The sequence below is a fragment of the Myotis yumanensis genome, unplaced genomic scaffold, assembly GCF_028538775.1.
Source record: "Myotis yumanensis isolate MYYU_CA2020_CCGP unplaced genomic scaffold, mMyoYum1.0.hap1 SCAF_9, whole genome shotgun sequence".
Taxonomy (NCBI): Eukaryota; Metazoa; Chordata; class Mammalia; order Chiroptera; family Vespertilionidae; genus Myotis; species Myotis yumanensis.
In genome coordinates, this window is record NW_027223760.1 from 80,610,639 (window position 1) to 80,634,138 (window position 23,500).

Here is a 23,500-nt window from a genome sequence, read left to right on the forward strand (position 1 = left end):
GAAAGAATGTTTGTCACTTAGGACATAAGGTGGAGGCAGGAAGAAGGCTGATATTTTTGGTGAATGGGATGTCGTTCAGTTTGTCTGAATATAGGGTGTGAAGATGCAAAGTGTTTGGAGGTGAGACTGATTAGATGGGCTAGAGACAGATGGTGAATATGTCCTGCTTTAAAGATGTTTGGACTTCACTCTGTGATCAGTGAGTAGTCACTGAAAGAGTTTAATTAGGTAATCAGATTAGATGAAACAGCCGTGCCCTAAGGATGTGGTTGTGGGGATAGTCAAGAGGGCATGGAGTTGAGTTATGGAGAAGGTATAATACACGGGGTTTAGACCAATTTGGATGTTGAGAGCAAGGGAGAAAAGATTTCTGGCTTGCTGATAATGAAGAAAAAGAAGAGAAGAGCAGGTGGAGGATGACAGAAGATCAAATAATGTTTTAGGCATGGAAAATGACGTGTGAGGTGCCAGGAAGCCATCTAGTGAAAGAGAGATTCAGAAGGCAGTCGTGTGGAGAAGCATAAAGCTTGAGAGAGAACATTTGAAAGTCTGGTGGAATGATCCAAAAATGTGTCAAATAGGAAGTCACATTTTAAATGGCTCTTGAAAATAGTCTAGGTTTTAATTGGTTGAAATTCTAAGAAAAAAGTAAAGTATTTTAGGTCAGGGACTGGAGGTTACAGAGGCATGTTGGGGAATGGCAAGCATTGAGAAAGCCTACAGAGTTGTGCAGGGGATCTGTGGGAGGAGAGCCTGGAAAGGTAGATGGGCATACATGGGCCTAGGTTTGGAATTTCTTCCTAAGCATTTTAGATGTTTAAAAAAATGTACGGTGTAAATTTGAAAGTTTAGGGAGTGAAGTGATCAAACTCTGTGACCAATAGCAGTAGACAAGCATAAGGATAAAAGGAAGAAAAAGAAATTAAAGTTAGAAAGCTTGAGTTAGTGATGGTTTCAATTAAAATGGTAACGGTGCAATTGCAAATGAAGAGATGGGCAGGAAAGGTATCGCAAAAGTAAAGCCAGTGTGGCTCTTGGGTATGAGAAATAATAAATAAATAGAACTGAAAGGGACTCCAAAGGTGTGGGATGATGCCAGCCTTATAGATGGACACATGGTGAAGTTATTGATTGGAAGGTAAAGATGGGACTCATCTGTTCTACTTACACTGATTTCATGTGTATTATGTACCTGTCACTACTAGGTTTGGTGCACAGAGATTAAAAAAATGATGAAATTAAAAAAGAAAAGATGCAGTCCTTGAGGGTTTATATTCTAGTTAGGACAACAGAAATGTAAACATATCAATAATAAAGTGTGATGAGGGCTACAACAGTGTATAAAGACTGTACTCCTGGAGCTCATTGGAGAGATGCTGGGCTTGTGATTCTAGTGGAAATTCTAGGTAGAAAGGTATGATTTGAATTGGAAAGAGGGCGAGGATGGATTTACGGCCTTTTTACATGACCATCCTAATACTTTCGGCATTGCTAATGAAGTCCTTTCAGATCCTTAGACAAATTTATTTTTCACTAGTTTTATTTCTGTCTAAACCCCTGCCATAATCCAATATATTTTCCATTCTCTGCATTTTTAATCTGAGTAATCTGACATACATCCATGGGTTAACTTGGACATGGGTTAAATACTTATATGTACACTAGAGGCCCGGTGCATGAAATTTGTGCAGGGGGTAGGAGATGTCCCTCAGCCTGGCCTGCACCCTCTCCAATCTGGGATCCCTCGGGAGATGTCCAGCTGCTGACCTCTGAAGACAGCAAGCTTAAAATGAGTGGTTTAGAGCCATTTGTTCAATATTTGTTGACTGCAGTCTTTTTGATAAAATTATTTTTCTATTTTTATTTAAATGGTAAATATAAATGAATTTCATGTCAACTTTATTTTAAAACTTTATTTAAAACTCACCATTTCTTGGCTTTTCTCTCCTTTGACTGGGCCCAGCTAAACCTTCATTTGTGCTCTCCCTCCCCCCAAATGTGCCTTGACATTTTTGTGAACATGATGTTAATAAGAAATTAATTTTGTGTACCAGGGGAATAACATGTTCACACAGCAGGTGTGGCATTGTTTTGAAAAATGTTCTGCTAAGTAGAGACAAAGAGAAGGGAATTGGCATATAGCTTGAGTCTGGTTTTGGATTTTTATGTTAAAGTGATATTTCAGAGTCACCTGTCAGATCAGTGCACTGGATGCAATAAAACCCTCATTCCTCTGAGTCTTCTTAGACATTCTTCTTCCTGTGACGGTGCATGGTAAGAGGATGGTCTGCCATGGTGTCTTTAACTTGGATACCAGCCTGACTCCACAGACCTTTCCAAAGGGAAGACCTAAATGAGAATGTCTTCATGTTCTTACTGGTATTGGGAGGATGAAATATTAACTCCCCGGTAAATCTTCACAGATAGCAAACAGACAGACACTAAAATAACCATAAGAAATATTAAACATGCCCCAAATACTATTTGGCTATCATGTAGTCAAATTTACCTTATAATATCTAAATACTAGAGGCCTGTTGCAGGAAGATTCCTGCAAGAATAGGGCTTCCTGCAGCTGGAGTGAAGCAGAGAAGGGAACGAAATCCGCTGAGGCAGGCTTCACTCCCACCTCCGCCACCCTACTTGCTTCTCTGCAGCTTAGCTCCCTTCTGCAGCACTTGGCTTCCTTCTATGTTGTTTTCAGTCTTCGCTCCGTGCCTGTGTATGCAAATTAACCACCATCTTTGTTGGGTTACTTTGCATACTCATCTGATTGGCTGGTGGGCATAGTGGAGTGACACCATCTTGCATGTTTCTCTTTTATTAGTATAGATAAAATAACTCAATGTCAGTTTCTCTTACTGATACATTGCTGTTAAAGAGACAGTACAGGGCAATAGAGAAAATTAATTAATGGGTTAATAAAGCTTTTGTCCTTTTTTTCATTTTTCATTTCTTCCTTTCATCATTCTATTCTTCCAATCTTACTTCAATAGTATTTATTGAGACCCAAATATGTTCCATTAAACTGTATTTTGTAGTTGGTGTTTATCATTGAATAAAATAGACGAAGATCCCTGCTCTCCTGGAACTCACATTAATATCATTCTCAGAATAAAACTTTATAGGTAGTGGTGGCTGAGTTATCAGAGCAGAATGAACATATATAGTTTTTATTAAAAAAGGAAAATATGTGTGCAAGAATAGGCAATGCACATAAATATGGGATTAGCGGTTCTTATTACTGAGGATGCTGGCCTTGGCATGAACATCATAGTGATTTGCTACAAATAACATTTGTGAAAGTCAAATCCAGTCTGAAGTTCTGGAAGCCAAGTCCTGAGAAAGTGCCCAGATTCAGAGAACTCATCCACAGTTTGCAAGACTCCCCAAGAGAAGGACTGGCCATTTATGACGCTAAAGGGCACATGTGTCCTTTAAAATAGCTTTCCCATATGTCTTGAGATCAATTCATACCTCTGTATCTAGCAGTCTGTGCTTATCTGATATTCTGATTCGGCAGCCCTGCCATGAAATATTTTTGCTTTCTTTTTGGCTGTCTTCTAGTGCTTTTAAATGAGGAGTGAGAGGTAAAGCATGTTTGAGGCAGACTCCTGACCAACATCTGAAATATTTGAAAGATGGGAGTTAAGCTCTGATTCTCCAATCTCACCATCATTTGAGCCCCCATAGCCACTGCTCAGATGGCTTGATTCTTATTGCTCAAAGCAAAAACCATTTATTAACATCTCAACGTGAGCTTTCTCAGTAGCAGGTTATTAGAATTTGTAGTGTGGATGAGGCAGAGACGGATGATACGGTGTCATCATTAGTTGTTTGTGATCATTTAAATGAGCCACCATTTAATTATTAGTATAATGTAATAACTTGAGCTTGTTTTGGTGTCTTAGAAATTAAAATGAAGCACATTAGTAAATTCCACTAAACATAATGAATTGTTTTCCAGATGAAATGCAATTAGCACAACAGTATTTAATAATGTACTAGGCTGCTGATATTAATGGCAAAGCTCAAATTTGCTACAGAAGCAACCCTTCTTAAGATACTGTCTAATATTAGAAAGCATGAAACATCCCAGGCAATAAACACTTAAAACTTTTGCATTAGGGGGTTGAATAGAATTCACTGTTACCTAATATCTTACAACAGTGTGTTCTTATGGGAAAGGATTATGAATTTTCTGGGAAAAATACAATATTCTGAGTAATCTGTGTTTTTTTTCAGGCAACATGAATCTCTATGTGTTTTATTAAATTTCCATGTTCTTTACTTTTATTGGAAATACAGTCAAAGCTGTTGTATGGAAAATAGATATTTTAAAAACAATTTTACCTAGAACAGAACTGAATGTAGAGTTGAATCTTTGTTTTCAAATTTTAGTGTGATTTTCCTTCATGCTAAGATAAGTACAATGAAATAATTCATTTTATGCTTTGATGATTTAAAAGGCTTTGCAGCATGAAACCCTCTGGGCCAGTAGGATGGTGAGGTGCTGTACTGACCTCATTTAATACTGGAATTGATATTAGTGCATCAGTCTGAAATACTATGTTTTTCTGTTATGGAACTTATTACTAATTTGATTATCCCCTACGATGTGCAAGGTATTGTGCCAAGAAACTTGGGGAAACAAAGTCAACGTGAAATAAACAAGGAACCTGCTTCAAAGCGATCATAACACGAGACAGGTGATAGAGAGAGATGACGAAATCGGACTGAATCCAGGCAGGATGCAATGAATGCTTTGCTGGAGTGTGAGTGGAAGACAGTGAGAACTCAATGGAAATAGTGATTAAAATAGCCAGTAGGTGTTTTATCTGGGCCTTAAGAGAAAAATGAGCTGATGATGGGTGAATAATTAGGAACGTGCCTTGTGCATTGTAGACTGAAGGAACAGCACAGGAAAGGAATGGACTTCTTGGAAAAGGAAGAGTCTGAGAGTAGCGGAGTACAGAGCTGTGGCTGTTCCTGTGGAGGGAGATACAATGAACTCAGAATGTGAAGCTGTTGCATTACTGAGTTGTCACCTGTTTTACAAGAAACCACAGCTGGTTGTTTGGTCAAGCAGGTCATCTCTAGAGAGGCCGCATGGAACCACAGTCCCTCAAAACATTCTGTCACAGGTAGAAGGTGACCAGTTTGTCTCCAGGCTGCTTCTCATTCTGTTTGTCATTGATAAATTCAAACCACGGGCAGCAGAAGGTTCTAAAATTAGATAGTGTTGATGGCTGTGTAACTCTGTGAATGTACTAAAGACCAGTGAATTGTATACATTAAACAGATGAATTTTACATCATGTGAATTACAATTCAGTAATGTTTTTTATTAATAAACGAATGTGTTCAATCAGGTTGGAATTAGGACTTAGATTTCTGTGGATTCTTCCATGAAGGCTGATAACTCAGATTAAGTCCAACCCACCTTTAGGTACAGTTGAGACAACTGGAAGTGTGAGAGGAGGAAGTGAAGGTAACTGTCACAGGGGCCAGGACTGTAACCTAAGAAATGGTCTGATCTTTCACAGTCTCCATTCAGGCCTGGACACTATCAATTGGGCAAGACCCAGAATAGGGAGGACCAAAATATCTCGGAAGAAGCATAACTTAGCTCTCAAAAAGACTGAATGAGGATTTGCAAATCAACCTGCAATTTCTGATGTTATAACTGACCTTGGGGTATGAGGTAGAAAAAAGACAGCTCCTCTGCTCCTCCATTCATTGAGAGGTAGAGCCCAGCTTCCCTCCATTGAATCTGAGCTAGTTTTAGTGATTTTTTCTTGACTAATGTAATGCAAAAGAATTGACTTCCTGAGATTTTTTAATTCATCTCTATCTCTTGGAACACTGGTTCTACAAACACAGCTGCATGTGGCTAGGAAGATGGAGAGGCCTCATGGAGAGGGACTGAAAGGCTCTGCTGAGCCCCCAGCCAACAGCCAGCAATAACCTTTGAGCACTGTGAGTGAGCTATCCTGGACTCAGATGCTCCAGTGCCTGCTGAACTTCTCAAGGTGATGATGTGAGGAGCAGAGATGAGCTGCCCAGCCAAGCCATACCCAAGTTCCTAACCCACAAAATGATGAGACCTAAGAACACTGATTTTTCTAAGTCACAAAGTTTTGGAAATCATTTTCTGTGCTGTAATAGAAAACTATAATTGACTAGAGGCCCGGAGCACGAAAATTCATGCACTCGCCGGGGGAGGCCCTCAGCCCGGCCTGTGCCCTCTTGCAGTCCAGGGCCCCTCGAGGGATGTCCACCTGCCAGCTTAGGCCCGCTTTCTGGTGGATCAGGCCTAAGCTGGCAGTCAGACATCCCTCTGGCAGCCTGGGAGCCCTTGTGGGGATGTCCAACTAATGGTTTAGGCTTGCTCCCTGTTAGTTGGATATCCTAAGCCAGGGGTCCTCAAACTTTTTAAACAGGGGGCCAGTTCACTGTCCCTCAGACTGTTGGAGGGCTGGATTATAGTTTAAAAAAAAACTATGAACAAATTCCTATGTAGACTGCACATATCTTATTTTGAAGTAAAAAAACAAAATGGGAACAAATACAATATTTGTATTTGCATGTGGCCCGCGGGCTGTAGTTTGAGGACCCTTGTCCTAACCTGTTAGTCAGACATCCTTAGCACTGCTGTGGAGGTGGGAGAGGCTCCTGCCATCACTGCTGTGTTGGCCAGGCATGAGACGGCTTCTGGCTGTGCAACGCTTCCCCTGTGGAAGCACACTGACCACCATGGGGCAGCTCCTGTGATGAGTGTCTGCCCCCTGGTGGTCAGTATGCATCATAGCGACTGGTTGTTCCAGATCGCTCTGCCTTTAGGGTCAATTTGCATAGTACCCTTCTATTATATCGGATATTTATAATTGCTTTTTATAATCATCCATCTTAGATTTCCCTCACCACCTTTTGTCTGATCTATTATTCTCCTGATGGTACCACTCAGACTTTCTTCCCCAAGGTATCTGAGCTCTTATTTCCTTGTCTTTTATGATTCTGATTGGGGGAGAAATATGTGGCATAATTGCTCATTTTTGGAGTTAGGATGTCAGATTTTGCTTCTGTGATGGCAACATTCTGTTTCCTTTGCACGTTTTATTCCTTGATTTTCAGGTTTGTTTAGCATCCACCATTTCTGTTCAGTGTTTCCTTTCCATCTTCTCACCTCCATCACCACTGCCTGCCCCCATGATCAGTCTCTCTCTCTCTCTCTCTCTCTCTCTCTCTCTCTCTTTCTCTCTCACACACCCACACACCCAAAGTATGAGGGTGAAGTAAACCAAATAGCTATTTTTTTAATTCATAGGTTATTTCCTAGTAATAGCTGAATAAGGCAAGTATTTATGTATTTAAATTATCTTATGATTTGTTTCTTTAATTCCCACCATCTGTTTCTTCACTCTGTAGATACTTGATTTCCCTTGCTAACAGGCATATATAACTATAATCTTTCCTCTGTAGTTGTGGATGGCTCCCTATATAGATATAATTGCAGTAAACACTTTGTTCCTTAATTCTTTCCTTCATTATCTTTCTTTCCTCCTGCCATCTATATCCCATCTAATATTCAAAGTAATGCGCATATATATCGATAACTTGGCAGCATGCATTTTCTTACCCAAGTAATTATTCATCATTTGCTTCTTAACTAAATCACTTTGATTTAGGGATTATCCTTTGACCTGTATAGAACATGTTTAAATAATCATATAGCCATTCAAGAACTTGGGACTGCAGTTAGCAGAATCAGTGAGGAAGCTAGTGGGTAAGATTGACTTTGAAAGAGCCTGAGCAACCTGGTCTGTTCTAGTCTGCAGGACTGGATCTGTGCTCCAGTGCTGTTTATTTGTGTGTGTGTTTTTAAATAGCACATTATGCAGGGTGGAGCAAAGGTATGTTTATGGTTGTTCAGAATGAAAATAGTATGAAAATTAATAAGTAATAATACAAGAATAAACTCTGTTTCACATACTTGGCCCTGTAAGCCTACTTTCCCCCCCACCCTATATAGTACCTACTAAGTTATAACTGTTTTATAAGTTTGGTAGTAGTACTATTCCTTCAGGTATCTAAGGAATATGAAAATGTTATTGTTGCTTTTACCTGTGACTGATTTTTGCCTCTTGAGAAGGAACTTCATGTTATAAATTATAACAACATTAGAGCTATAAATTGAAGAATTTCATAGATAACAAATTTGCCAAAGGGCTTTTTGTCCTTATAAAATTCATGAGTATGTTAATATTCTAATGAAAAATTGCTGAGGAATCAAGTTCATAATTATAAATGACTTAATTTAATAAAAATGTTGATTCAAATAATTATTTACTTTAAGTTTGCTGAAAATCCTCTAGCAAATTTTTTATTAACATCCTATAATAAAGTAATTGTGATACTTTTAATTAAATTCTCAGAGAGGCGACAGTATACTAATATGATTTTTCTTCTATGCATTTGAAAAATTGGCTTATCTAATGCACACATGTAGGGGAGTAAAAAATAATTTTCCTTCTGCCCTTCCAAGTTCTTCTGACTGGTTTAATAATGAAATTGGCATGAGACAGATTAACAGGAGAAGATAACAAAATTTATTATTTATGTATATAAATAATAATAAATAATTATTTATATATATAAATAATTTTCAAGAATGTGAGACCCAGGACAAATTGGACAGTTGAGGTTTTGTGCTGTTCCTGACCAAAAAGAGGGAAGCAGGGGTCTGGGATTTCAATGAGAATGTAGGCAATTCACAGGTAATTGAGATAGAGCAAATATTTGGTAAATGAATTCTTGCTGGATACACAGAGACAGTAGGACACAGAGGTGAGTCTAGCAAGCAGAGGTTGCTAAGATCCACCTTGTCATTACTTTATATTATGCTAAGGTAAAAGCTCCTTCTCTTATGAAGGTTTTTCTATCTGAATTGCTTTAGACAGGTAAGGGGGAGGATCCATGGTTCTGAGTCTTTTGTTTCTTAAAATTTGTCAGCATAAATAAGCCATATTCCAATAGGCAACCCCTTCCCTTCATTCGAGATGTCAGAGAATCAAGCACTTAGAAATTTGAGATATTCACCCATCAAGGTTGGAGTTGGGAAAACTTGGTTTATGATTTCAAGATGCTGGAGGAATTTGGAAAAAGGAAATGAAGAAATACATTTTTTTTTCTGGCCCTGGTCAGTGTGGCTCAGTTGGTTGAGTGTCCTCGCATGCACCCAAGGTCACAGGTTGATTCCCAGTCAGTGCACATGCCAGGGTTCTGGGCTCCATACCCTGTAAGGGGTATGCAGGAGGTAACCAATTTATGTTTCTCTCTCTTTCTCTCTCTCTCTTACTCTAAAATCAATAAAAACATGTCTTTTTAAAAAGAAATCCAATTCCAATACTGAATAATTTCTGGAAGATGCAGTTGTCAAAACATAAAATTACCTCTTGATTGGGAATTTTCTCGTCGGACAGGAGTTAGATACTTGAAAATATTAGATTGAAAATAGGTAGCAAATCAATAGACAATACTTTTAAAACTCTTAAATATCCCATTTTCATATGGTCTTAATGGATGTTCCCCATTTACAGAGTATTTCTGGGCCGCCTTTCCCATTGATGAGATTTCTTGCAGCCGGCTAAGAAGAGTGGAGTGGGTGGGTTTCTGTGGGACACATCTGCACACACAGGGCTCAGGAAACACGCCATGGGGAAAGTCTAAATACCTGTGGGACTACCCTTAAATACCTTTTGCTTAAATGCCTTTAAGTAAAAAAGGCATTTACTTAGATGCCTTGAAGTAAAAAAATCTTTGCTTAAACCAGGAGGAAGTTGAAGCGCCCTGGTTAGATCTGTCCTCTGGCTCTGCGTCCCACTCACTCCCACACATGCAGGGAACCTTTTCCACCAGAAGCAAGGAGCAAGGTTTCTGACATGGGTGATCTACAGGGCTGTTTACAAATCGGCGTGACACATGAATCATTTCCCTCTTAGAAAAGAATCCATGGAAAGCAAACCTCCCACACTTCCCTCCTCATTTCTCTCAGGGCTCCATCTGTGTCATTTCTAATCCCATGAGGTTAAGTAAAATGAATGATTTGTTAGGAAATGTATTTTTTCTCAACATATAGTTTATTTTTAATATATCCCCCAAATTCTCACTTAAAACCAACTGATATAATTCCTATCTTACAAGAATATACAAAGTGACATACACTGATTTTTTTAATGAATGCTTTGTAATAGTTCCCACCGGGTAGCATTATTTTTTGAATTACAATTGCATAGTGGAGCTCAGAACCTAAGCCCTTTCCCCCAGAGCCCGCTGCTGAGCAGCGCACACTTACTTTAGCAGCGTGTGTGGAGCCTGCGGCAAGACAAATCCAGTTCTGAGAGCAGGAACAGCAATCTCCGCAGGTCCTAGCAGCCTCCATCCTGAGTACTGGAAACAAACATAGCAGCTCTCTTGTCTGTTTGCTCACGTCCTTGTACCGTATGTTTCATATTTGCTTGGAAGGCTCATAACATGAGGATTTAGATACGGTTTTATTTTTGTTAGTTATATTATAGAAACATGCCAGGGGTTTACTTTAAATTCTGGACCCAAAGACCAATTGGAAAAAGTTATTTTACATGTCACTTGGGCTTCCTCAGCTCTGCACAGGCAGCCTGGCCAGCAGCTTCCGCACTGGCCCTGCCTGCTCGCTGACGCCAGAGAGCACCGCTGCGCCAGGTGGACGCTTCCGCCTCACGTCCAGAAACATCAGTCAGAGGCGTCCTCAGCTGCAAGGGAAGTTTTTCTACTTGTAGAAAACTACATTGAACTTGAGGGGGGAGAGTTTGCCACCGCTTTGGGTACTGATTATTTTAAACAGGTTATTTTTTTAAGGCCAGAAGGCTCAGGAAGAACTTGTGACTGTCCCCTACCATCCTAAGGGAGTGTAAGAAGGCGGGCTCCTGGGGGAACTGTCCCATAGAGAGCCAGTGTGATAGGGAAGAGGTGTGGGAGAGGGGGAGGGGCCTAGCAAGGCCCCGGATCAAAGTCCTCTCTGGGTCTCAGGGTCTCTAGATGGCCCAGCAAACATCTGCTTAGGAAGCATTTGCTCTTTTCACCTCCCCTGGAATTGCCATACTTAGCTTTGAAGTCCCAGACCTTTACCTCCTCTCCTTAGTCCAGAGTGACATATTCCTCACTTTGCCTGTCTTTGAAATGTTCAGGCTTATTTGAATTTCTCATGCTTACTTATTAAAACTTGATTTTTTTCTATGAAATCTGCCTTATGTCATCTTCTGTATTCAACCAGCCATAAGAACCAAGAGGGGTAGGAGGGAATCTTTCCTTCCCCCACAAACTTAAATATAACCCTTAATTATAACCCTTAATAGTTACATAATTCAAGGTATAGCCAAGTGATAACAGATTAAACTTTATCAACAGGAAAAGATACTCATGTAGAATTGCCAATTGAAAAATAGATTATTTTCTCTAAAATCATTTATGTATCTATCCAACATTCTATTTAATCTTTCTTGGTTTCATATAACAAAAACCAATACCTCTGCTGATAGTGTTGTTCTCTTTCATTTTTCCCTCTTGTTTTTTGTTTGCGTGCTCCTTCCTCCCTCCCTCCCTTTCTGCCTGCCTTGGTGACCTATGACCTACCCCTTTATAAGTTTTCTGCAATGTATTGATGTCTCACTTATCTATACAGTGGGGCCTTGACTTACGAGTGTCCCAACTAATGAGTTTTTTGAGATACCAGCTGTCTCTCGGCTGATTTTTTGCATTGAGTTGACAGAGTAATTTGAATTAACGAGCTCCTTAACGAGCTCAGTCTCAGAACGAATTAAACTCGTAAGTCAAGGCCCCACTATATATATAAAAGGCTAATATGCTAAGTGTCCATCCAGGCAATGATGTCACGTAGCAATGCCCAGCTTCTTCTCTCTAGTGGTGACTAGCCTCCTTCAGGTTCTTCAGCCCAGGAACACGACTTGCTTTATAGCCAGGTGGAAACATTTTACACTATAACCAAATGTCTGTGAAGCGTTTTCCCATGTCTCACCTCATTTGATCCTCACAGAAGTCCTGGAGTAGGTAGATAGGAGACTCGGTGGAATCCTGTTTTCTTTTCATTAGCCAGAAAAACAGAGATTTAGAAAGCTTAGAAACTTGACCCGACTGAAAAGAAGTAAGAAATGGTGGACCTTGAAAATGACTTCAGGTTTTCTCACTGTGCAGAATATAGTCAAACACTGCTGCAGTTAAATATTTTACCCTTTGTTCTCCCTGTGTGATCTACAATAATAATCTGCTTTGTGTTGATATTTACTGCTGTGTTGCTGACAATTACCTGAAAGAGAAGTTGGGGTGCTTCACTGGACTGGTAAAAGTTTAGCTACATCAGAAAGCAGTTCTAATTAAGCAAGTTTATTCTATATCTATAAAAGGCTATGTTGACTCATGCATCTGCAATAGGTATAAAGCTCTTGCTGGTGCCAGTCGCATGTGTGTGTTTCCATCTGTCATTGTCGATCGTGAATTTGGTTGACACTTCTATTATAGAGAAAGGGTGAATAGCAATATTAAAATATTTCTTCTAATTAATTTTCTTTCAGTGTGCATGAATTCATGCACCGGGTCACCTGTTGTAAAATAATATGAACTGAACACTTTTAGAAATAATATTTTAAATTGTTCATAGAGCAGGAGCAGCGGAATTTAGATCAGGTACAGGCGGCCCTTACAAGTTGAGTGAATGTTTGCTAGCCTCAGTGGCCTCTACATTTCTTCTTCATTTATGAAAGAGATGGTACTTTGGAGATTAATCAGTATGAACAGCTTTATGACAGGTTATTTACTTGCCTGACAGTTTTATTAATTCTTCAGCCTGATAATAGCTTTTCTCCCTAAAGACACCAAACAATTCTTAAATGATTGACACTAAATGTTATTATAGTGCTTCTGGACTCGGAATTAATTTTAATCAAATGTTGAAGCAAGTGTTTTGATTATGAATCAATAGCTTTGCTTAAATATTGAGCCATATTTTTTGTAACACAACAAATAAATAATTTAAATTTCAGTGTGTAATCATTATTTTGTTTGTTAACTGTCTCTCACAGCAAGAAGCAGTTCATAGGGATGTTAGGTATAAATATTTAAGAACATCAAGTAATTCCAGATATAATACTAATAGAAAATCTAAGAATATTTCTTTTTTTTTCCTTTTTTTTTTTTAAATCTTTATTGTTCAGATTACATTTGTTCCTCTTTTTTCCTCCCCATAATTCCCCTCCTCCCAGTTCCCGCCCCACCCTCTGCCCTCACTCCCCACCCACTGTCCTCATCCATAGGTGCACGATTTTTGTCCAGTCTCTTCCCGCATCTCCCATTCCCCTTTCCCCCCCAAGAATAGTCTGTCCATTCCCTTTCTATGTCCCTGATCATTATAATCACCAGTTCATTCTGTACATCAGATTATTTATTCACTTGATTCTTAGATTCACTTGTTGATAGATGCATGTTTGTTGTTCACTATTTGTATCTTTACCTTTTTCTTCTTCCTCTTCTTAAAGGATACCTTTCAGCATTTCGTATAATACTGGTTTAGTGGTGATGAACTCCTTTAGCTTTTCCTTATCTGTGAAGCTCTTTATCTGACCTTCAATTCTGAATGATAGCTTTGCTGGATAAAGTAATCTTGGTTGTAGGTTCTTGTTATTCATCACTTTGAATATTTCTTGCCACTCCCTTCTGGCCTGCAAAGTTTCTGTTGAGAAATCAGCTGACAGTCGTATGGGTATTCCCTTGTAGGTAACTGAGTTTCTTTCTCTTGCTGCTTTTAAGATTCTCTCTTTGTCTTTTGCTCTTGGCATTTTAATTATGATGTGTCTTGGTGTGGTCCTCTTTGGATTCCTTTTGTTTGGGGTTCTCTGCGCTTCCTGGACCTGTAAGTCTATTTCTTTCACCAGGTGGGGGAAGTTTTCTGTTATTATTTCTTCAAATAGGTTTTCAATATCTTGCTCTCTCTCATCTTCTGATACCCCTATAATTCTGATGTTGGTACGTTTGAAGCTGTCCCAGAGGCTCCTTACACTATCTTCGTATTTTTGGGTTCTTTTTTCATTTTGCTTTTCTGGTTGGGTGTTTCTCGCTTCTTCGAATTTCAAATCTTTGACTTGATTCTTGCCCTCCTCTGGTCTGCTGTTGGGAGTCTGTATAATATTCTTTATTTCAGTCAGTGTATGCTTACTTTCTAGATGGTCCTTTATCACAACATCGAGGGTCTCATTAGATTTCCTGTACATCTCATCAAGTTTATCGACAGACTCTAGGAGCCTCATGAGAGACCTCAAAAGTGTAGTTCTGAACTCAATATCCTCCCTTGATAGTTTTGTCCTGTTTCTTTGTCTCCGCATTTTTTACGCTTTCTTGGTACACCCCCTAGTAGTCTTTGTGCGCAGTCTTGTTGTAGTTAAGCCCTGATTGTTGTAGTTAATATTAGAGGGATTTGACCACCAGGCTGACTGGCTGTGAGAATCAGCTGTGTGGAAAACTTCTGTTCTCTGGAGAGGTGCTAATCTAGCCTTTGCCTGAGGCGATCCAGCAAATGGCTCTGAGCAGGGCTTGGGCGGGGCGGGATCAACAGGGCGGGTGGAGGGAGCAGTTATGGCTGCTCTCAGTCCCGGTCCTAGAGGCTCTGCTTCTCAGAACCCCGGCCGCCACTGCAAACCTCGGAGAGAAGGCTGCCCTCAGATTCCAACTGATGCCGGACAATCCCGCTTCTCCCGTCTGAGTCTGAGTCCCTAGAGACTCGCCCGGATCTGGAGCCCAGAGTCTGAGACTCCCTCCTGATTGAAAAAGACAACCGCGCCCTCAGCCACCAGCCCGCTTTGCGCGCGCACCTCGGTACCTTTATATTTTTCACACTGCGCCTCTTCTGAGCTTCGGTATGCTGTTCTCTTTCCTTCTAGTTGAAGAGTCTCTCCTCAGCCAGCTTTCCTGTGGTTCTGGGTGATGTCCGTTCCGTCTTTTAGTTGTATTTTTGAAGTGGTTGGTTGTGGCAGCAGTCTCGGTGTTTACCTATGCTGCCATCTTGGTTCCAAACTCAGAAAATCTAAGAATATTTCTAATTCTACCATTCTTCTTCTCCTTCTCTTTTGTTTTGTAATAGTCACCAGAAAGGGATTGTCTTTACTTAAGAAGTTTATTTCTGCAATTTTGAATATATTCTCTTTTTTGATTTGAAATAAAAACCATGCACATATCTCTCATGCTTATTAGTAATTAAAATATATATTTTCTTGGAATTTAGCTTGAAATATGGTACCACAATGATTGTTTTATTTTTTAAATTTTATGAAAAGTATGTATGCTTTGCTGTTATTTTTTATATACCAGTTTTTTCTGTCTTCTCTATAAAATAATTCAGGGGAATTAATGAAATTAAATAACAAAGCCTAGAATAATGTAAATTTATCTTGCATAAATAAAAAAAAAGTAACTCCACTTATAAAAAAATTACTATAGGAAAGCCTGGAGTCTCTTAGAATCCTAAAAGCATTAAAAGGAAACAATGGAGGTTGTTATTTATTTTAATTTAGAACTTTATTTCTTTACAGCTCTTTATCATAGCTAGCTTATACCACCCCAGCGTAAGATAAGTTTAAGCATATTTTCAGTATTGAAAAGTAAGTACAAATGTCAGTATCACTTTATTATATTTTAAAATAATTTTTATGTAGAAATCAAGTTAATTATGGATTTTAATATTAAGATATTAAGACTCAGTATTAATATTTAGTTTTTATTCAATAGGATCATAACAGGCAGCATTCAAAATATTTTCAAATTTAGCAAAAGCAGATTTGCCTAAGAAAGATCTTAAAGACTGTTTACTTTGCATAATCATATTTTAACCAGAAAAATCCCAACCAATTCAGTGTCCTTTGAAGTGCATACAAGAAAGTGGATTTTTCTATATATATTTTCCCTTACAATGTGTTTAAAATCAGCTTAAAATAAGTCTGTTTTCTGTGAATATTTTTCAACAGTACTTCAATTTGGGGTTATTTTTATGTAATTTCAGCAGAACTAGACTAGATTAAGCATTTGGATTATTTGCTTGGAGTTCAGTCCTGTGCAGACAAGACAGACCACTTTGGGGATGGTCAGAGAGAGCTGATGAATTAGGCCCAAGGATTGCTTGAGCGTGCAAATGAGTTCGTAGGTAAGCAGAGGTGAAGGTGCATCATAAGACTAAATACCAACGTTAAGGCCGATGGGATTCATTTCAGTGTTGTAAGCTACCTCATTAGAATGGCAAACATCAACAGTAGAAGCTCATGCCTGCTGTTTAGGGGCTAAAACATTAGTTCTTGCTCTTTTGTTCTGTTTATTATTTCTGTGACTCTCAAAATATGTCATCAGCTGATGAGAGTTCCTGCCTCCTCTTCTGGTTGTGTGTTATACAACTTGACCATTAAATGCAGGTGGAGGCAAAAGTAGGTTTACAGTTGTATGTGCGAAACAGAGTTTATTCTTGTATTATTATTTATTAATGTACTATTTTCCATACAAACAACTGTAAAGCTATTTTTGTACCACCAAGAATGATTACTTTTAATAAGTTCACTTACATGGCATAAAAAAAGAAAAGGGAGTAAATAAGATATAAACATGGAATCATCTTAGCCTGAATTATAAGCATATAGTAAGACAAATGCATGAAAATTAAAATACCTGAAATGCAAATTGAATACTCAGTGCTATTAGTTTCCCAGCTTGTTTCCATAGTACTTGGAATCACTTTTAAATCATCTGTTGTATTCTGATCTATTACAATGATGGCTACACATTTTCTTCTTTCTCATACTTAGAGCTGAGTTGTATCGTATTATTTCTATGTGTTCTCCCAATGCCTAGCATACTGCACCAAATAGGAAGATTTCAATACATGCTTATTTAATTGTTAAGGTAACTAATGACATTTAGGTCAAGCGCTTAAAAAAATGAATTCTGAGCAGTACTTCAGTGAAGTACTGAATTAATTTTAACAGAAGTGTTGATTATTTGCAGTGAGGCAGGGGGAGGGGGAGAGGGGAAGGAGAAAAAGAGGGAGAGTGGGAGGAAGAGGAGACAGAAAAAGACCAGAGGGCAAGAGAATAAAAAGAAAATGTATGAATGAGAAGAACTGAGAGATTCCCTGCACTCAAGAGAGACTATGCCTAGGCTTGCCTTTCTCTTTTCCCTATCAGTTTTAAGATTGTTTGGGCAAATAACAAAATCTCTGCTTTTAAAGCTATAAAAAACACTACATTTATTTCATTACTTAGTGTTTAACGACCTGCTGAGTGTTTCAGAGCAATTGTTGAGAAATATTGTGTTAAAGCTGATATGCCTTTTAGAAAATAACTTTTCCTCTTTTGAGGATTGGTGTCAAATGTGTTGTCTATGGCTGACTAAATTATCACTTCACTGATCTTATTAGCTAATTAAATTACATTTCTCCCACATATCTTCATAGTGCTGGTAATCATTAGAAATGTTTTAAAGGTGTAGATGAGGCTAAGACTTAAAACTAGGGTAAACCCATAGAAATCACACACACACAGCCATAATCCTATCTAATAATAGACAAACATGGTAATTGACCATACCTTCGCTACGCCTCCCATGGGCTAATCAGCGTGATATGCAAATTAACCACCAACAAAGATGGCGGCTAATTTGCATATATAGGCGCCAAGGGGCAATGAGCGAAGGCCGGCGTGGCGAGTGAAGAGTGAAGAAGGAAGCCCTCCATGCCGGCCCAGCTCCTGGGGCCCGAGCGGCGAGCGAAGAGCAAAGCCTGCCACACCGGCCCCGTCCCTGGGCTCAAGTGGCGAGTGAAGAGCGAAGAGTGAAGGCCTGGGTTCCAGGCTCTGGAGGAAAACTGGTGCCAGCAGCCAGGGGAAGGGGCCCCCAAGGGGCCCCAGACTGTGAGAGGGCACAGGCTGGGCTGAGGGACCCACCCGAGTGCACAAATTTTTGTGCACCGGGCCTCTAGTCTACATATATAAAAGGCTAATATGCTAAGTGTCCCTCCCTTTGTCCAACCGGTCGCTATGACACATACTGACCACCAGGGGGCAGATGCTAAACGCAGGAGCTGCTGAGCTGCAGTGACTTGGCATCAGCAGTTCTTGGGTGACGCACCCCAAAACCAGAGAGGAGGGAGCCTGATTCCTCGCGGGGCCATGTGATTCTACCTTCGGCCATGGGTTATGTTGTTGCTGAGGCACTGTCAGTCCTTAATGTGGTTTACTGCACACTTGCGTTTGCATTCTATACCCTGTATGACAGCAACTTTGCAGAGTGCCGTCTAGCACTCTGGGGCCTCTTGGGGGATGTTGGAGAGCCGTTTCGGCCTGATCCCTGCAGGCCAGGCCGAGGGACCCCATCTGCCGGTAGGATCCCGCTAACTCAGCAGATGCCTTTCGAGCCACTGCACCACTCCAGGTGTGGCTGGCCGGGGAGGGACCTCAGGAGGTTGGCTCCAGGGCGTTTTCTGCCTATTTTGCCTAGTCCCAACCTGCTGGCTACCTTCTAATTAATTTCTTTTCAGTGTGCACGAATCCATGCACCAGGTCACTAGTTTACCAAATAAGAGCCTTTAAGTTAATTGAGACACATTTAAATATCTTCAAAAATATTGAATTATTTCTATGACTATGGATAAGATATGACTACTATCACTTCACTGATCTAATTAGCTAATTAAATTATATTCCCTATGCATATCATCTTCATAGTATTGGTAGTCATTTAAAAATGCTGTTTTATTTATTTTTAAATATTTTCTTTATTGATTAAGGTATTACATATGTGTCCTTATGCCCCAATTGTCCCCCCACCCCCCACCCCCACTCATACCCTCACCCCCCTGGTGTCTGTGTCCATTGTTTAGGCTTATATTCATGCATACAAGTCCTTTGGTTGATCTCTCCCCCTTACCCCCACCCTCCCCTGTTTTAAAGGTATACATGAAGCTAAGACTTTAAATAGGAAAGAGATGTTAAAATTGAAAGAGTAAATTAACTTAAAAATCCATTACAGCCTGGCTGGTGTGGCTCAGTTGTTGAGTGTTGACCTATGAACCAGGAGGTCATGGTTTGAATCCATGTCAGGTCACATGCCTGGATTGCGGGCTTGATCCCTAGTAGGGGGTGTTCAGGAGGCAGCCAATCAGTGTTTCTCTGTCATCATTGATGTTTCTCTGTCTCTCTCCTTCTCCCTTCCTCTGAAATCAATAAAAATATATTTTAGAAAACACATTACTTATATTTATGTAACTACTTCTCTTTTGGACACTACCCTTTTCCGTTATTAGTAACTCTCTGAACTTGAACCTGGACCTTGATTCAAATCTACATCTCTAGCCTTCATCCATTAGTCCTTCTCAGCCACACCTCAGTCCTCTTGCTTTACTAGTAATACTCCTCTACAGCCAGATAATCTTGCCAAGGCCCTTGTAAAAGGAACACCAGGACAGATACCTGAATTTTGCAATATTATATCTCAGTGTCCCTAATTCACCTCCATCTTATCCTTTTGTAAACTTGAGCATCTTTCTCATCTTCCCTTTCTCTTTATTCTCTCACTTATCCAGCATAAATTTTGAAGCATAAATTTTCTATTTTTCTGATATCTAATTCTGGCATGATTAATAATCACATCTTTCTCCACCTGGACAAGAATAAAATTATTTGGCTAAGACCACTGTTTTGAATAAATCCTGGGACTTCCATGTCCTGTCTCTATGGGTTATCATATAGACAGCTGTCCAGGTTGCTGAGATTTGGACACTGCTTAAACTTTATCATATATACCTGCAACTAGTTGTACTTCAATTTATAATTCTCCATATTATGAATATAGAAAAGCTCCTTTGGGAGTGTCAATAAAATGTCCTATTGGTCCTGGCCGGCGTGACTCCGTTGGATGGAGCATTGTCCCATACATGGAAAAGTTGTGGGTTCCATACCAAGTCAGAGCACATACCTAAGTTGTGGATTCGATCCCTGGTTGGGATGAATACAGGAAGCAACTGATTGATGTTTTTCTCTCTCTCTGAAATCAATGAGCATATCCTCAGGTGATGATCAAACAAACAAACAAACAAATAAATAAGTCCTATTCTAGGATCATGACTTAGGACCAAAATGTACAATAGGAAATTTTAGTTGAAGGAATCAAAAATAAAATCAGAGAATTGTATCTAAATCAAAACACCTGAAATGTACCAAGGATTTAGCTAAAGGAACCAATTCAACCAGTAATTCCAAAAATTAAGAATGAGAATAGCCGAGACCGGTTTGGCTCAGTGGATAGAGCGTCGGCCTGCGGACTGAAAGGTCCCAGGTTCGATTCCGGTCAAGGGCATGTACCTGGGTTGCGGGCACATCCCCAGTAGGAGATGTGCAGGAGGCAGCTGGTCGATGTTTCTCTCTCATCGATGTTTCTGACTCTCTATCTCTCTCCCTTCCTCTCTGTGGAAAATCAATAAAATATATATATATATATATTTAAAAAAAAAAAAAAGAATGAGAATAAAGATGGGAGGTAAACATCCCACTCTGCTAATGAGATGCTTGTGTCTCTGGGCCAGTGACCATCTGGAGGCGCTGCATGTGATAAAAGAGCTTTGGCTTCTGTCAACAGCAAGGACATTTAAATAAAAGCCAGAATCTATAGCATACTATACAATTATGTTATGGTCTAGGACCCAATTAAAAATAGTTATATCCAGAACCAGCAAAATCTTAACTTTAATGAGAAAGACATATGTCAACACAAAATTGACACTAATATTGGAAACAAATTTCAAGGATTTTAAAGTAAATATAAAAATGCTTTCGTAAGCTATTGGAACACTTGAAAATTTAAAAGATACATGCCAACAAAGAAATGGAAGATATAGGGAAGAAATAAATTGAAATATTAGCACTGGAAACCACAGTAATCAAATGAAACTCACTGGAAGGACTCAAGAGCCTAATTGGGATGAGAGAAGTGAGACCTAGTAAATTTGTAGATAAATCAGTAAAAAGTATCGAATGTGAAAACAGATAGTAAAGTGAACAGCATTCAAGAATCTATGGACAATAATAAAAGATCTAACCTTTAGGACCTTGGAGTCCCAGAAGGAGAGGAGAAAACTAGTGGACCAGAAAAAAAAATTTAGAAGATACAATGGCTGAAAATTTCCCAACTATAGCAAAACACATAAATCTACATACAGATTTAAGGAGATGGGCAAATACCAACAAGATAAACCTGAAATAATACACACCCACACAGATCATAATCAAAATACTCAAACTGTGGACAAAAAATCTAGAAAGCAATGAAAGAGAGAGAGAGAGAGAGAGAGAGAGAGAGAGAGAGAGAGAGAGAGATAGAGAACGAGAATGTTACCCAAATGGAAACAATATAGTTGACAGCAGTTTCTCTCCAGAAACCTTGGGAGCCAGGTGAAAGCAGCACAGAACTTTTAATTGCTGAAGAAGTTACCCCACAATTTTTTACTGAGTAAAAATATCCTTCAGGGACAATGGCATTCTCAAAGGAAGGGAAACCAAGAGAATTTGTTGTAAGCAATCCTGCCAAAAGAGAGATTACTCCAGATCCTGAAGACATTAGAAGGCAGTAAGGGAATACTCTGCCTATACACACAGGAAAATGGCAGCTTAGACACAACAGACCAGTTCCTTAGAGAATAGAAACCAGAGCATAGCTAAAGGGGCTTTTCAAAGGAGGTTTTCAACAAGAAAGGAAATGATAAGAGAAGGAATCATCGAAGACCAGGACTAGAGAAATAACTGATATATTGAAAAATGTGGTTAAATATAATAGATGAGAGTCTTCTTTGAGTCTCCAAAATTATATTGGTGCTTGAAAGCAAAATTATTGTATTTGGTGACATAGTTATTATTGTATGTTTAAATGAGATATTTATGACAACCAGATATAAAGAGGGTAAAAGAGTATAGATGTTGGCAAGTCTCATACCTTTCATTTGAAATGATAAAACATCAATATTAGTTAACTGTATCAGTTTATGTATATTGCATTAGAGAAACTACTAAAAAATACTCAAAAACACTTGTGGGAACCACGCCAGGGTCCCCAGATAGTCAAGGCCAATGGTAGCACAGAGGCCTTGTTGTCAATACACTAGAATGGCCAAGGCTGCTCTGAGGCATGAGCCTAATCGAGGTACCCAAGGTCAAGACACCATGAGCAGGTGCAAGGACACATGCTACACTGTGCCCTTCTGCAGCCAATATGATTGATGTCCCTGTTGGCAACCAGCCTTCTTTGTCTCTGGAGTAATATACAGGTACTGACCAGGAGTCTGCTGAAGGGAGAGCAGCTGGGCAGAGAGAGACTAGAGAGCTCAGAGAAGCAGAGGCCATAAGCACAGAGAATATAGCTCCTACGTGTGCAGCAGAGGAGGATGAAGAAGGAGCTGAGAGCTGGGACTGCTGCGATGTAAGGCTAGGAGCTCAGAGAGAGTGCAGATATAGTGACCATGTTAACCAGCCAGTGTGCTTGTCGGGGGAGACGGGAGAAGCTGCTGAGCCAGAGAGCTTAGGTACCGCTATGATGTGAGGCGGTCAGTCTGGGGCTGTAGCTGTGGGTGCAGAGACTAATGCTGCTTTGTGGGAAAGATGTATCTGGTCACCAGCCGGTGTCCGGCTGCCTGCCTATATGGGATCGCTGTGAAGGACTGTCTTGTCTGGTGGCTGTGTGGCCACTGGCTTCTGCAATAAAGACTCATTCTTACATACCCAAAACTTCTTATGGCTTCTCTGTCTAAGACCCGGCATTCAAGGAGGTCCAGCCCCAGGCAGAGGGGCTCAGACCCAACTCCTGTGACTAGTGAGCAGAGGATAAAGGAGGAACTTGGACTAGGTTCCCAAAAGTTAGCACAGTGGGCAGGGTTCGAGGAAGAGCCAGCCTTTGCATAGTCAGGAAAAATTTAGAGGAATGTATGAACTCAGAACAACTCAGAGCAGCAGTGATCCTGCTGTCTCTATAACACTTTAGATAAAGCAATATGAAGCATTACAAAAGGATCAAGTAACTCATAGGAGGGCAGGAAAAGGGAAGCAGAAATGAAAGACAAAGAGTGTTACCACAGTCTGTGTTTTAGAAAGCTATGGTTAAATGAGAGGATAAAATGCAATGTATGTATAAAAAAGGAAAACTAGTCATACACTAGATGCTTAATGAGTTCCTCAAATAGAGATAAATTTTAAGAGGAGGCCTCATTTATCTTCATAAACCCAATAGCCAGATGATGAGAGTCTTAAGAAAACTTGGTTGTGTATTGTGTAGGTGGGGGGCAAACACATAGTTTAAGAAAATGTAAACTTTGAAATTTAGAGAATAATTTCAAAACTATATAAGTAAAGAGTGATTTTGGGAATTATTTTATATCTAAT